Genomic DNA, 14701 nt, shown 5'->3' with positions numbered 1-14701 from the left:
TCAATTCCAGGTTTCAACCATCTTTCTGTATCTTGTATTATGAGGGCTTCGCTGCTTTTCAAGAGCACTTTGAACTCTGGCACTTTGTTGCAAAAACTTCAGTAGTTAATCATTAGGATTTTAATACTCTCTCTTTCAATATTTCACTGATAAATCTGGTTTTCCTACAACTATCGTTATCTGCATTGGATGAGGAGTTGCCTAGTCTAAAAAACACTTGTGTGCACCCCATAAACAGTCAGCTATCATGGTAGCAGCCTCTGATTTGTGGTGCACACCTGACCTCTTTACAGGTACCCTAAAGTTCTTCTGTTGTTATTTTTCTGAATTGGATGATGACATGCCTCACTAACTAAGCACTGTTGTTGCTATATTTTTGTAAATCAGATGATATGTTTCACTGAATAATTAAGCCACTAATTATGATTTTACATAAATTATCATAATGTAAAATTATTTTCAGGATGGATGCCATACTTGTAGTTTGGTTATTCTAAACACAGAAGCATAACACAGTTCTGTATACTTTAATTATTTACTAACCTTCAACATTTTTTCATAGACCAAACAACCGTCAAAACAATGAAATCTAACCTGGCCAATTTTCAAAACATTATGTAATTTTCGAGCTTAACAAATATTTGTACATGTCTTTTAATAATCCAGGCCACCTCAAAATCACCAGTGCAACACCTCCTTGAAAGTTCCAGGCATGTTATTAACCAAACAATGTGGTTTTGTAGCTGGAAGTGAAGGGTGAATTAATAACTATTTTAACTTTTCGAGTAAAGGTTCACATTTGTTTAAGATACATGTAGCCACTGGGTGATAATGATACACAAATGGTACAATTTGTATATTGTGATCAATTGTGATGACTTCGCTGATCATAACAATAACATGTGCACTGTTTTTGTTATGATGTATTGCCACTGTATCAAGTTTTCATTGTCCTGTCCAAAGAATGGATTGTCACTTGAATTAAATCAAAACAATTGTATTGCAGATAAGTTTTTGGAAGCAGAAGGGCGATTGTCTTTACCTGTAATATTTGCCGATGATATGAGTATACTAATAACAGGTACTGATACAGAGGGCCACAACCAAAAAATTAAACCGCTTATGTCATCACTCAGCAAATGGTTCAACGAGAACAAACTGATTATAAATATACAGAAAACAACGTACATCAACTTCAGACTCTCATCCCAAAAACAAGAAATGCCCAATATGATTCTAAATAACCAAGAGCTTATGTGTGTGGACTCTGTCAAGTTTCTTGGCATATGGCTTGAAGAAAATCTTAAGTGGGAGACTCACACAAATTATATCTCAAAAAAGCTATCAACTGTGTGTTACATTTTAAGGATACTCAAAAAATCAGTCACAAAATCTGTTCTCATACATGTATATTATGCTTACTTCCACTCTACATTACAGTATGGAATCATATTTTGGGGGAACTCACCTGGAGGTAGATATATTTTCAAAATGCAAAAAAAGGCAATACGCATAATATGTAACCTAAGACATAACGAATTATGCAGACAACATTTCAAAACAAATGGCATTATGACACTGCCCTCTGCTTACATTTATAATATCATCTCATTTGTCAAATCATACCTGTTAAACAATGACTGCACATTAAAATTCAATGGAGATATTCATAACTATGCAACAAGGCGGCAATCTGACCTACATATGATTCAGTCCAGAACTACCTGCTACCAAAACCGTGTTTTAAATGTTTGGATACAAATGTATAATAATTTACCAAATGAAATCAAAGCAACAAAGAACCCAAGAGCCTTCACACATAAGCTAAAAAATATCTCTTGGACCATTGCTTTTATGCAGTTGATCATTTTTTTGAAAGGGGTTAAACAATTTAATGATAAATGTTCAATTAGGTCTGAAAATTATATACTGTGCATGTCTATGAAATATACTGGACTATTTTACTATTACATTTGTATTGGCTGTTTATATTTTACCATACAACATTTGTATTTACTGTTTTGTTAAAGATAGCTAACTTCCTCATTACAAAATAGTGTAAAATCAATTTATTAAAAATTACTTGCAAATATGTTCTCTTGACCTGTCCAATATTGTATGTACAACCTTACAATTCTATGATTTGTATTAACTGTTTTGTTTAAGATAGATAATTTCCTTGCTACAAAATAATGTAAAAATCAATTTGTAAAAATTACTTGTAAATAGCTCTCTTGACCTGTCCAATATCATATGTACAGCTGTACAATACTGGATCAATAAAAATACAGTACAATACATAATATCTGTGTGTTATATGACAGGAACTGGCCATCAAAGGTGGGAAGGAACCACTTAATTCCAAATACTGTGTGGTGTGACTCATTCGGCAATAAACTTTCTACAATCAATTTTCAGGATATTATTTCAAAATCATTAAGTTATAATACTTCAAGACAAGTAGGACCACGTGCAAAACCAGGAAGGTGAATGCCACAAGTTCTGGAATAAATGAGAGAATGACAAAGACCAAATATTATTTTTCTTACACTCACTTCTCAATACATTTACACCTTAATGGTTTTTATTTGCTGATGATAAAATCAATTTCAACTGAACATCAATGTACATTGTCACAAACAAGACACAAAAATAATTTTAATGTACACTTTACCTTCTTGTCCAGGGTTCAGAATGACATGTTCTTTGTTGGTGTGATATTCAACAATCTCCCATCAAACTTAAAGCAAGAAATAGGGTATCCCTGCCAATTCAAATGAAAATCCAAAACGTACCTCATTAGCCACTCTTTTTACAATATATCTCAATGTCTAGAGACAGGGATTGGAAATTTCTGTCAGTTACATGGCAAGTAGCAGTGTTTGTTATAAAGCTGTATGACAAGTAATAATGTAATCTAAATAAGACTCAGTATTTGTAGGTGTGAAAAAAATATGTCAGTTGATTAACATCATTGCAATCAAGTAATCATTAAGGTACCAAGCACAGGTAAACAGCAGCTGGAGAGTAATACTGAGAAAGCAGCATTAATCAGTATAGTGATGGTTATTGTTAATTCAGCATAAAAATTAAATTTATATGATATCTATCCTGTGTTCATATAGGCCTATACCTTGACTCATTCACACAGCCTGGTCTCTGGACTAAAGACCACATCATTATCATTATCATCATCATCATGAATCAGTGAACATAAGCTTCTCATGCTTGCTTTAAATATTTTTTTGTTTTATTCTTTTGGGTACTAGGGGTCACTATGACCACAGCTTTTGGGCACTGCTTCATTTTTCCCTCTCTAGTGATATTCTTGTCTCTATGCAACATTTCATCTCAATTTTCTACAAACTCCCTATTTTATGTTGTTTTGTGTATAGCAATGAGACAGCTGTGAGGTTTTTGGGGAAAATTTAAGTATATATTGAAAAGATAGGCAAATAGGAAATGGAGCTGGTGTATTTGTCACTCGATCCACTGTGATAGAAATTGAAGCTGCATGTGAGATTGTTTGGACAAGACTCAGTATCAGGGGTGGACATAAAATGACAATTGGATCCTTCTACTGCCCACCAGACTTGTCTCCTGATGTAACCAAAAACTTAAAAAAAAAAAAAAAAAAATCAGTTCACTTGTACGTAAGTTCCTCAGTTGTAATGTAACAATTGGTGGAGACTTTAATCATCCAACAGTTAATTGGTAAAATGCATTTTCGCTAGTGGTGGATGTGATAAGACATCCTGTGAAACAGTACTAAATACCTTCTATGAAAACTGCCTAGAATGGATAATTAAGAACCTCACTCATGATGGAAACATTGGATCTAATGGTAACAAAGAGTCTTGACCTGTTTGAGGATGCCAACATTGAAACTGACATCAGTGACCAAGATGCGGTTTTGGCAACAATGATTACCAAAATGCAAAGAACAACTAAACCAAGCAGGAAGATATATATACCCAGTAAACTAGACAAAAAATCAGTACTGTAATATCACAATGAGGAACTTGAAATTTTAAGCACAGGAAAAGAGCATGTAGAGGAACTATAACTCAGGTTTAAAAGAATAGTTCCATGTATTTGACAGCTATGTACACAGTAGAGCAATCCATAATGGGAGGGAGCCTTCATAATATACAATCACTGTAAAGAAACTTCTAAAGCAACAGAGATTACTGCATAATAGGTGTAAAACAAAGTGTAGGTCTTTAGATAGAGAGATGTCAAATGAAACACATATGGCCATCAAGAGAACAATGTGTGATGCCTTCAAAGACTACCATAGCAGAATATTATCAAATGATTTTTCACTGAACCCAAAGAAATTCTGGTCATTTGTAAAAGCTGTTAATGGCACTAAAGTTAGGGTCCAGTCCCTAGTGAATGAGACAGGGAGTGAAACTGAGGGTAGCAAAGTAAAAGCTGAAATGCTCAACTCCATTTTCAAATGTTCCTTTACAAATGAAAACCCAGGAAAATTGCCCCAATTTACCACTGAAAAGATGAATGAAATAAATGTTATTGTCAGTGGTGTTGAGCAACTACTGAAATTGTTATAATTGAACAATGATCCAGGGCCAGATGGAGTCCCTGTCACATTATATACTGAATTTGTGGCTGAGTTAGTCCCTCTCCTAGATATAATCTATCATAAATCCCTTGACAGAAAACTGTGCCCAGTTCTTGGAATAAGGCACAGGTCACACCCATCTACAAGGGGTAGTAGGAGTGATCCACAAAACTACCATCCAAAACCCTTGACATCAATTTGTTGTAGAATCTTAGAAAATATTCTGGGTTCAAATGTAATGGGGTATCTTGAACAGAATGACCTCCTCAATGCCAACCAGCATGGATTCTGGAAACATCAGTCTTGTGAAACCCAACTTGCATTTTTCTCACATGACATGCTAAAAGCCTAGGATTTCCAACAAGCATTTGACTCAGTACCACATCTATGCTTGTTGTCAAAAGTTCGATCATATGGTGTATTGAGTCAAATTTCTAATGGGATTGAGAACCTGTTGGCAGGGAGGACACAGCATGTTATTTTGGATGGAGAGTCATTGTCAGATATAGAAGTAACTTTGAGTGCACCCCGCGAAAGTGTGTTGGGACCCTTGCTGTTCATGTTGTATATTCATGACCTTGCAGACAATATTAATAGTAACATCAGACTTTTTGCACGTGATGCATTTATCAGTAATGAAGTACTATCTGGAAGAAGCTGCATAAATATTCAGTCAGATCTTGATAAGATTTCAAAGTGGTGTAAAGATTGGCAACTTGCTTTAAATGTTCAGAAATGTAAAACTGTGCACTTCACAAAACAAAAAAAACATAGTATCCTATGACTATAATATCAATGAGTCACTATTGGAATTTAGCCAACTCATACAAATACCTGAGTGTAACACCCTGTAGGGATAGGCTCAGTTGTGGGTGAAGCAGGTTTATTGGTGGAATACTGGGGAAGTACAATCAGTCTACAAAGGAGATCACTTACAAATCACTTATGCAGTCAGTTCAAAAATATTGCTCAGGTGTAAAAAACCTGTACGAAATAGGACTAACAGGGAATATAAAATGCATACAGAGACGGGCAGCATGAATGGTCACAGGTTTGTTTAATACAAGGGAGAGCTTCACAGAGTACTGAAGGAGCTGAACTGGAAGACTCTTGAAGATAGATGTAAACTATCCTGAGAAAGTCTATTAACAAAGTTTCAAGGCCTGGCTTTAAATGGTGACTCTAAGAATATACTACAACACCCTATGTATTGCTCAAATAGGGATCATCAGAATAAGATTAGAATAATTACTGCACATTCCCGACTAAAATATTCAACCAGTTTTTTGAACAGGATACTTTCCGAAGTTTGAAGTATGCCAAAGTCAAGCCTCTGTTAAAGAAAGGGTCGAGGGAAGACATGGGAAACTATTGACCTATTTCTATTCTTCCAGTCCTGTCAAAAGTGTTAAAGAAAGTAGCTGCAAACAAAATCAAAAACTTTATTGTAAAAAATGGTATGATTATAAGTAACCAATTTGGATTTCAACCAAGAAAAAGCACTCTGGATGCAGTGAATAACTTTATTGAAAAGATATGCAAATCATTGTATCAGAGGAGTAAAGCTGCAGATATCTTGCATGATCTCACAAAAGCATCTGACTCTGTGAAACATGACTTGCTTATCTACAAATTAGACAAATGCAGGAATAAGGACAATGCTCTAAATTGGCTGACAACATACTTATACAACAGAAAACAAAGGGTAGCTACCACTTCAGATGCAGTGAATTATTATTCTAAATGGAGTACAGTATCACAAGGTGTGCCTCAAGGTTCCATTTTGGGGCCAGTCCTACTCTTATTCTACATGATTGACTTACCCCATAATTCTGTTTGCAGATGATACTTCTGTTTTAATTGAAGATGATGATGCAGAAAAAATTCTGAGCTCCTAGAAAACTGGTTCCAGTTAATGGGATGAAACTGAACATTGCAAAAACTCATATGGTACATTGCAAAACCAAACACTCAAAATGTGTGGAACTTAAAATATAACAATATAACATAACAATCAAAGTATGAAAGGTGACATGGTCGAATTCCTGGGACTAAATGTACACAAGAACTTAGCTGAAATACACATATTGACTCTCTTTCAAATAAACTAAGCAGTTCTACATTTCCAATGCAAATACTAGCAAATTCCACTGACTTGAGTACACAAAAAATTGCTTATCCTAGTTATTTTGTATCTGTCTTAGATATGGGATAATTTTCTGGGGAAGTTCAAGAAGTGTATCTCGAATAGATTGAAGAAATGTGTGATGAGATAAAAGAAATTATTCAGACAGTGAAGGGAAAAGAAAATTTAATAGTCATGGGGGACTGTAATTCGATATTCGGAAAAGGAAGAGAAGGAAAAGTAGTAGGTTAATATGGAATGGGGGTGAGGAATGAAAGAGGAAGCCACCTGGTAGAATGTTGCACAGAGCATATCTAAATCATAGCTAACACATGGTTTCAGAATCATGAAAGAAGGGAGCGTACGTGGAAGAGGCCTGGAGACACTGGAAGGTTATATATAGGTAAGACAGAAATTTAGGAACCAGATTTTAAATTGTAAGACATTTCGAGGGGCATATATGGACTCTGACCACCATCTGTTGGTTATGAACTGTAGATTAAAACTGAAGAAACTGCAATAAGGTGGGAATTTAAGGAGATGGGATCTGGATAGACTGAAAGAACCAGAGGTTGTAGAGAGTTTCAGAGAGAGCACTAGGGAATGATTGACAAGAACAAGGGAAAGAAATACAGTAGAAGAAGAATGGGTAGCTTTGAGAGATGAAATAGTGATGGCAGCAGAGGATCAAGTAGGTAAACAGATGAGGGGTAGTAGAAATCCTTGGGTAACAGAAGAGAGTTTGAATTTAATTGATGAAAGAAGAAAATATAAAATGCAGTAAATGAAGCAGGCTAACAGGAATACAAATGTCTCAAAAATGAGAATGAGATTTTCACTCTGCAACGGAGTGTGCACTGATATGAAACTTCCTGGAAGATTAAAACTGTGTGCTGGACCGAGACTCAAACTCAGGACCTTTGCCTTCAGCGGGCAAGTGCTCTACCATCTAAGCTACCCAAGCAATACTCATGACCCATCCTCACAGCTTAAATTCTGCCAGTACCTCATCTCCTACCTTCCAAACTTCACAGAAGCTCTTCTGTGAAAGTTGCAGAACTAGCACTCCTGGAAGAAAGGATATTGCAGAAACATGGCTTAGGCACAACCTGGGGGATGTTTCCAGAATGAGATTTCACTCTTCAGTGGAGTGTATGCTGATACGAAATTTCCTGGCAGATTAAAACTGTGTGCTGGACCAAGGCTAGAAATTGGGACCTTTGCCTTCGTGGGCAAATGCTCTACCATCTAAGCTACCCAAGCATAACTCACAGCTTCAATAATACCAGTACCTCATCTTCTGTGAAGTTTGGAAGGTAGGAGACGAAGTGCAAAATGGCTAAGCAGGGATGGCCAGAGGACAAATGTAAGGATGTAGAGGCATATATCACTAGTGGTAAGATAGACACTGCCTACAGGAAAATTAAAGAGACCTTTGGAGAAAAGAGAACCACTTGCATGAATATCAAGAGCTCAGATGGAATCCCATTTCTAAGTAAAGAAGGGAAAGCAGGAAGGTGGAAGGAGTATGTGGAGGGTCCATACAAGGGCGATGTACTTGAGGACAATATTATGGAAATGGAAGAGGATGTAGATAAAGATGAAATGGGAGATATGATACTGCATGAAGATTTTGACAAAGCACTAAAAGACCTAAGTCAAACAATGCCCTGGGAGTAAACAACACTCCATTAGAACTACCAGTAGCCTTGGGAGAGCCAGTCCTGCAAATCTCTACCATCTGGTGAGCAAGATGTATGAGACAGGTGAAATACCCTCAGACTTCAAGAAGAATACAATAATTCCAATGCCAAAGAAAGCAGGTGTTGACAGGTGTGACAATTACCGAATATCAGTTTAATAAGTCACGGCTGCAAAATACTGACACAAATTCTTTACAGACGAATGGAAAAATGTAGAAGCTGACCTTGGGGAAGATAGGTTTGGATTCCGCAGAAATGTTGGAACATGTGAGGCAATACTGACCCTTCAACTTATCTTAGAAGATAGATAAAGGAAAGGCAAACATTTGTATACTTAAAGAAAGCTTTCGACAATTTTGACTGGAATACTCTCTTTCAAATTCTGGAGGTGGCAGGGGTCAAATGCAGGGAGTGGAAAGCTATTTACAAATTGTACAGAAACCAGATAGTAGTTACAAGAATTGAGAGGCATGAAAGGGAAGCAGTGGTTAGGAAGGGAGTGAGAGAGGGTTGTAGCCTATCCCCAATGTTATTCAATCTATATATTGAGCAAGAAGTAAAGGAAACAAAAGAAAAATTTTGAGTAGGAATTAAAATCCATGGAGAAGAAATAAAAACTTTGAGGTCTGCCAATGACATTGTAATTCTCTCAGAGATAGCAAAGGACTTGGAAGAGCAGTTGAATGGAATGGACAGTGTGTTGAAAGGAGGATATAAGATGAACATCAACAAAATCCAAACAACGATAAAGGAATGTAGTTAAATTAAATCAGGTGATGCTGAGGGGAATTAGATTAGGAAAGGAGGCAGTTAAAGTAGTAGATGGGTTTTGCTATTTAGGGAGTGAATTAACTGATGATGGTTGAAATAGACAGCATATAAAATGTAGTCTGGCAATGGCAAGAAAAGCGTTTCTGAAGACGAGAAATTTATTAACACTGAGTATAGATTTAAGTGTCAGGAAGTATTTTCTAAAAGTATTTGTGTGGATTGTAGCCATGTATGGATGTGAAACATGGATGATAAATAGTTTAGACAAGAAGAGAATAGAAGCTTTCGAAATGTGGTGCTACAGAAGAATGCTGAAGATGAGATGGGTAGATCATGTAACTAATGAGGAGGTACCGAATAGAATTGGGGAGAAGAGAAATTTGTGGCACAACTTGACTAGGAGAAGGGATCGACTGGTAGGACATGTTCTGAGGCATCAAGGCATCACCGAGTTAGTATTGGAGGGCAGCGTGGAGGGTAAAAATCATTGAGCGAGGCCAAGAGATGAATACGCTAAGCAGATTCAGAAGGATGTAAGGTGCAGTAGTTATGTGGGGATGAAGAAGCTTGCATAGGATAGAGTGGCATGGAGAGCTGCATCAAACCAGTCTCTGGACTGAAGACAACAACAACAACAACAACATCTTGAATACTGAAACTGCAAAAGAAAATTGTCCTAGCCGTTCCCTCCATATTCATTTATGAAATTATAATCTTTCTACACAGCAGAAAAATATTATTTCAGGAGAATCATTTTAACCATACATATAATAAAAGAAATAAAAATAATTTTATGCTACCCACACACTAATTGAAATTATACGCACAGACTCCACAGTATATGGGGATGACAATATATAACAAGGTAATGGGCAAAAACATATTTACTATGAAGCTAGAAATTTTAAAAATGAGGCTACAGCAGGTTCTGTGAGGAAATGCTGATTATGTCTGTAAAAAAATGACACTCAATCTATATGTATTAAGAAGATGATAAACATATCTTAATTCTGAAATCCTAAGGGCTGTATATTATGGATTAGTGTATCCTTTCTTGTCTTATGGAATAGTACTGTGGGGTGGGACATGCCAAACTAATATGAAAATTCTTCAATAGACGAATTCATAGATAATGAAATGACAATTTGAGCAAGGGGTAATTAAGTATTATATTTTATTTTATGTGTATGTAACAAAATTGTATTAATGTTATGATGCTGTTTGTTAACATCAGCTGTTCTTTGTTTATTGTGGAATTTTATCACAATTTGACATGTCTTCTATACCTGAATCAAATGATTTAGGTTATTCGATTTAATTCAATTGAGTTTATTGCTCTTAACAAGTAATTTTAGATGCAAGTGAATTTTCAACCAAGTATAAAGTTTTTACAATGACAATTTTTTGAGTTCACATGATTTCTTATTACATTATAATTCATGATAAATTCAAGTTAAAAGAGCATTTTTGGATAAGCTACTGCTTGACTCTCTTTTTAAAATTATCCCCGTCAATACCTTAACTTCATTTGGTAACAAGTTATTAAAAACAGCTCCTTTGCAATAGGGGCTTTTCACTGTTAATCTTCTGTTGATCATATCAAAATCTTTTCTATGCCTTGTTTTATAGTTGCGAATATCCATGTTTCTTTTTGTGATCTTAGTGTCTTCTTTCATTAGCATTATATTTTCTAGTATATACATGGCATAAACTGTGAGAATATTGTGTCTAATGAATAGGGGTTTGCAAGAAGTTCCTAGTTTTACTTTTGCTATGATCCTCACGGCTCACGTTTACAGTGTGAAAACTCTTTTCATATTAGTTTGGCATGTCCCACTCCTCAGTACTATTCCATAAGATAAGAAAAGATACACTAATCCATAATACACTACTGGCCATTAAAATTGCTACACCATGAAGATGACATGGACGCGAAATTTAACCAACAGGAAGAAGCTGCTGTGATACGCAAATGATTATCTTTTCAGAGCATTCACACAAGGTTGGCGCCAGTGACGACACCTGCATTGATTTCTCATACACAAACATCAGTTGACTGGTGTTGCCTGGTGAAATGTTGTTGTGGTGCCTTGTGTAAGGAGGAGAACTGCGTACCATCATGTTTCTGACTTTGATAAAGGTCAGATCGTAGCCTATCGTGATTGCGGTTTATCGTATCATGACGTTGCTGCTTGTGTTGGTCAAGATCCAACCACTCTTAGCAGAATATGGAATTGGTGGGTTCAGGAGGGTTATACGGAATGCTGTGCTGGACCCTAAGGGCCTCGTTTCACTAGCAGTCGAGATGACAGGCATCTTATCCACATGGATGTAATGGATTGTGCAGCCATATCTCAATCCCTGAGTCAACAGATGGGGACGTTTGCAAGACAACAACCATCTGCATGAACAGTTTGACGATGCTTGCAGCAGCATGGACTATCAGCTCAGAGAACATGGCTGCGGTTACCCTTGACACTGCATCACAGACAGGAGTGCCTGTGAAGATGTACTCAACGACGAACCTGGGTGCACGAATGGCAAAACGTCATTTTTTCGGATGAATCCAGGTTCTGTTTACAGCATCGTGATGGTCGTATCCGTGTCTGGCGACTTAGCGGTGAATGCACATTGGAAGGGTGTATTCCTCATCGACATACTGGCATATAACCCAGCATGATGGTATGGGGTGCCATTGCTTACACGTCTCGGTCACCTCTTGTTCGCATTGACAGCACTTTGAACAGTGGATGTTACATTTCAGATGTGTTACTACCCGTGGCTCTACCCTTCATTCGATCCCTGCAAAACCCTACTTTTCAGCAGGATAATGCACGACCACATGTTGCAGGTCCTGTATGTGCCTTTCTGGGTATAGAAAATGTTCGTCTGCTGCCCTGGCCAGCACATTCTCCAGATCTCTCACCAATTGAAAATGTTTGGTCAATGTTGGCCGAGCAACTGGCTCGTCACTATACGCCAGCCACTACTCTTGATGAACTGTGGTATTGTGTTGAAGGTGTATGGGCAGCTGTGCCTGTACACGCCATCCAAACTCTGTTTGACTCAATGCCCAGGTGTATCAAGGCCGTTATTACGGCCAGTGATGGTTGTTCTGGGTACTGTTTTCTCAGGATCTATGCACCCAAATTGCATGAAAATGTAATCACATGTCAGTTCTAGTATAATATATTTGTCCAATGAATACCCGTTTATCATCTGCATTTCTTCTTGGTGTAGCAATTTTAATGTCCAGTAGTGTATACAGTCCTTAGCATTTCTGAATTAAGATACGGTGATAATCTTCTTAATACATATTGACTGAGCATTATTTTTTTTTACAGACATAATCAGCTTGCTGCTTCCATGAAAGTCAATCATCTATGCATAAACCCAATAATTTACAGTCTGTACAGGTTTTTGATAGAATTTCATCAATCACAATATTTTGTTTGTTTGGACAACTTGGTTTAAAATGAATAGCATTAGTTTTTTCTGTATTTACTTTTAGGCTCTCTCTTTCAAAGTGAGCTCTTGCCTTTTCAATAAAGTTATGTATCTCTTCAACTAGGCTGGGCTCATTGTCTGCATAAGCAGACACCAAATGTATCGTCTGCATACATAGTGTTCAATCGCTTATTGTCAAGATAACTTGGGAAATCATTTACATAGCATATAAATAGGAGTGGACCTGATATGGAGCCCTGAGGGACACCAAAATCTATATTTCTTATACTTGACCTTCTCCTCTCCAGTATTTTCCCATTAGAGCACATAATCTCCATCCACTGTTGTCTACCCTTTAAGTATGTTTCTAACAATTGCATATGTTTTCCAGTGACACCACTCTACACAATTTTTGATAAGAACAAGTCATAATGTACTCTCTCAAAAGTCCTTGAGAGGTCCGTGAACACTCTTACTGCTTGGGATTTTTTATTTATTTTTTCGAGTACATTATGGACAAATTGTACATCCGCTGACCTGGTTCTTCGACCTCTTCTGAAACAGTGCTGGAAATCACTTATGTCAGCATTGTTGAAATATTCCAAGATTTTTTAAAATATTGTTTTCTTTATCAGTTTGCTGAAAGTTGAGATTAGGGCAATGGGTCTGTAGTTCTGTACATGCTTTATTTCCCACTTTTTGTGTATTGGTTTCATTGCAGACAGTTTCAACTTATCAGGGAACACACCATGTTTGAGGACACAGTTTATTAGATGAACTAATGGTTTCATTAGTTCATGTTTGCATTTTTCCAATAGATATGGAGAAATTTCATCTAATCCTGCTGATGTTTTGTTTCTGAGGTTATCAACAAGCAGCTGCATGTCATATGTGCTTACTGTGGGTAGTGTACTGCAGTTCTGTTTGTTACAGGACTAAAATGAGTGCTGATATCCTGTTTCATAGAAACATCATTTTCGACAGTATCTATCAAGTAATTATTAAAAATATTGCTGACTAGAAGAGGATCAGAGATATCTTCATTATTCACAGTTAATTGTACATTATTAACTTTAGTTTCTGTTTCATTGTTTCTGATTTTATTTACAATTGACCAGAAAATCTTTGAAACATTATCTGAACCTTGTATCTGTTGGCTGATTCTTTCTGATTTATCTCCTGACTTCTTTGTGGTACTTATATTTGTGCTGCTTGTAGAGTTCTTTATGTAACTCTGAGTTTGTCAGTCTGTATAAGCTATACATGTTTTCCATTTTTCTTTCAGGTCTTTTCTTATAAAATCTAATGGCACAGGTTTTGATTTTGGAGGCTGATTTTTTCTGAGTACTCACTTTTTTTAATGGCATGGCTTTATTTAAGTGCTTAGTGTTAATTTCTGTGAACACATTCCATTTATTGTTGACCCCAATGGTAGTCATTACTGATTCCTATGATTCCTGGCTTCAACTATGTCTTAGTGTAGCAATGTTGTTTGCAGATAATATTCACCTGTGCTCCTATATTTTTCTTGGTTTGAATTTGGTATAACATTTTAGCACTAGTGTTTGGCCTAAATGATCTAAGAGGTGACCATTTATTATGTCTGTTGGGATGATGTGGTCATAATTTGTGATAACATGATCAACTGAACTACCATGCGTGTTAGCTATTCTGGTGGGTACTAGTCCAATTGGATCATTAGCCCCATAAGACAGGATACAATCTGTAAAACGCTTGCTTTCCTGACCATCATGTAGTGTGTTGATGTCCAGATCTCCCAGTATGACAAGATTTACACTTCTGCAGCCTGACATTAATTTACTTAAAACTCCATCAAGTGATTTCAGAAAAGCATCAAAGTTTCCACAGGGGGATCTACATAAAGCTATGACATACAAAGAAACGCTGTAAAATGTGATTTTAAGAATTGCAATTTTGAAATCTTTGTCAACACAGAAATTGTTCACCCATAACACTTTTTCCATGGTGGTTATGAACTTACATTTTCTTGAGTAGATGGCACCTTCATTGTGTGTTCTGCAGTAGAATGTACCTTGGTTGTAGCCTTCT

This window comes from Schistocerca cancellata, chromosome 1 (genome assembly GCF_023864275.1).
Source record: "Schistocerca cancellata isolate TAMUIC-IGC-003103 chromosome 1, iqSchCanc2.1, whole genome shotgun sequence".
Taxonomy (NCBI): Eukaryota; Metazoa; Arthropoda; class Insecta; order Orthoptera; family Acrididae; genus Schistocerca; species Schistocerca cancellata.
The sequence above is the reverse complement of the archived record's forward strand: the minus strand, read 5'-3'. Positions refer to the sequence as shown.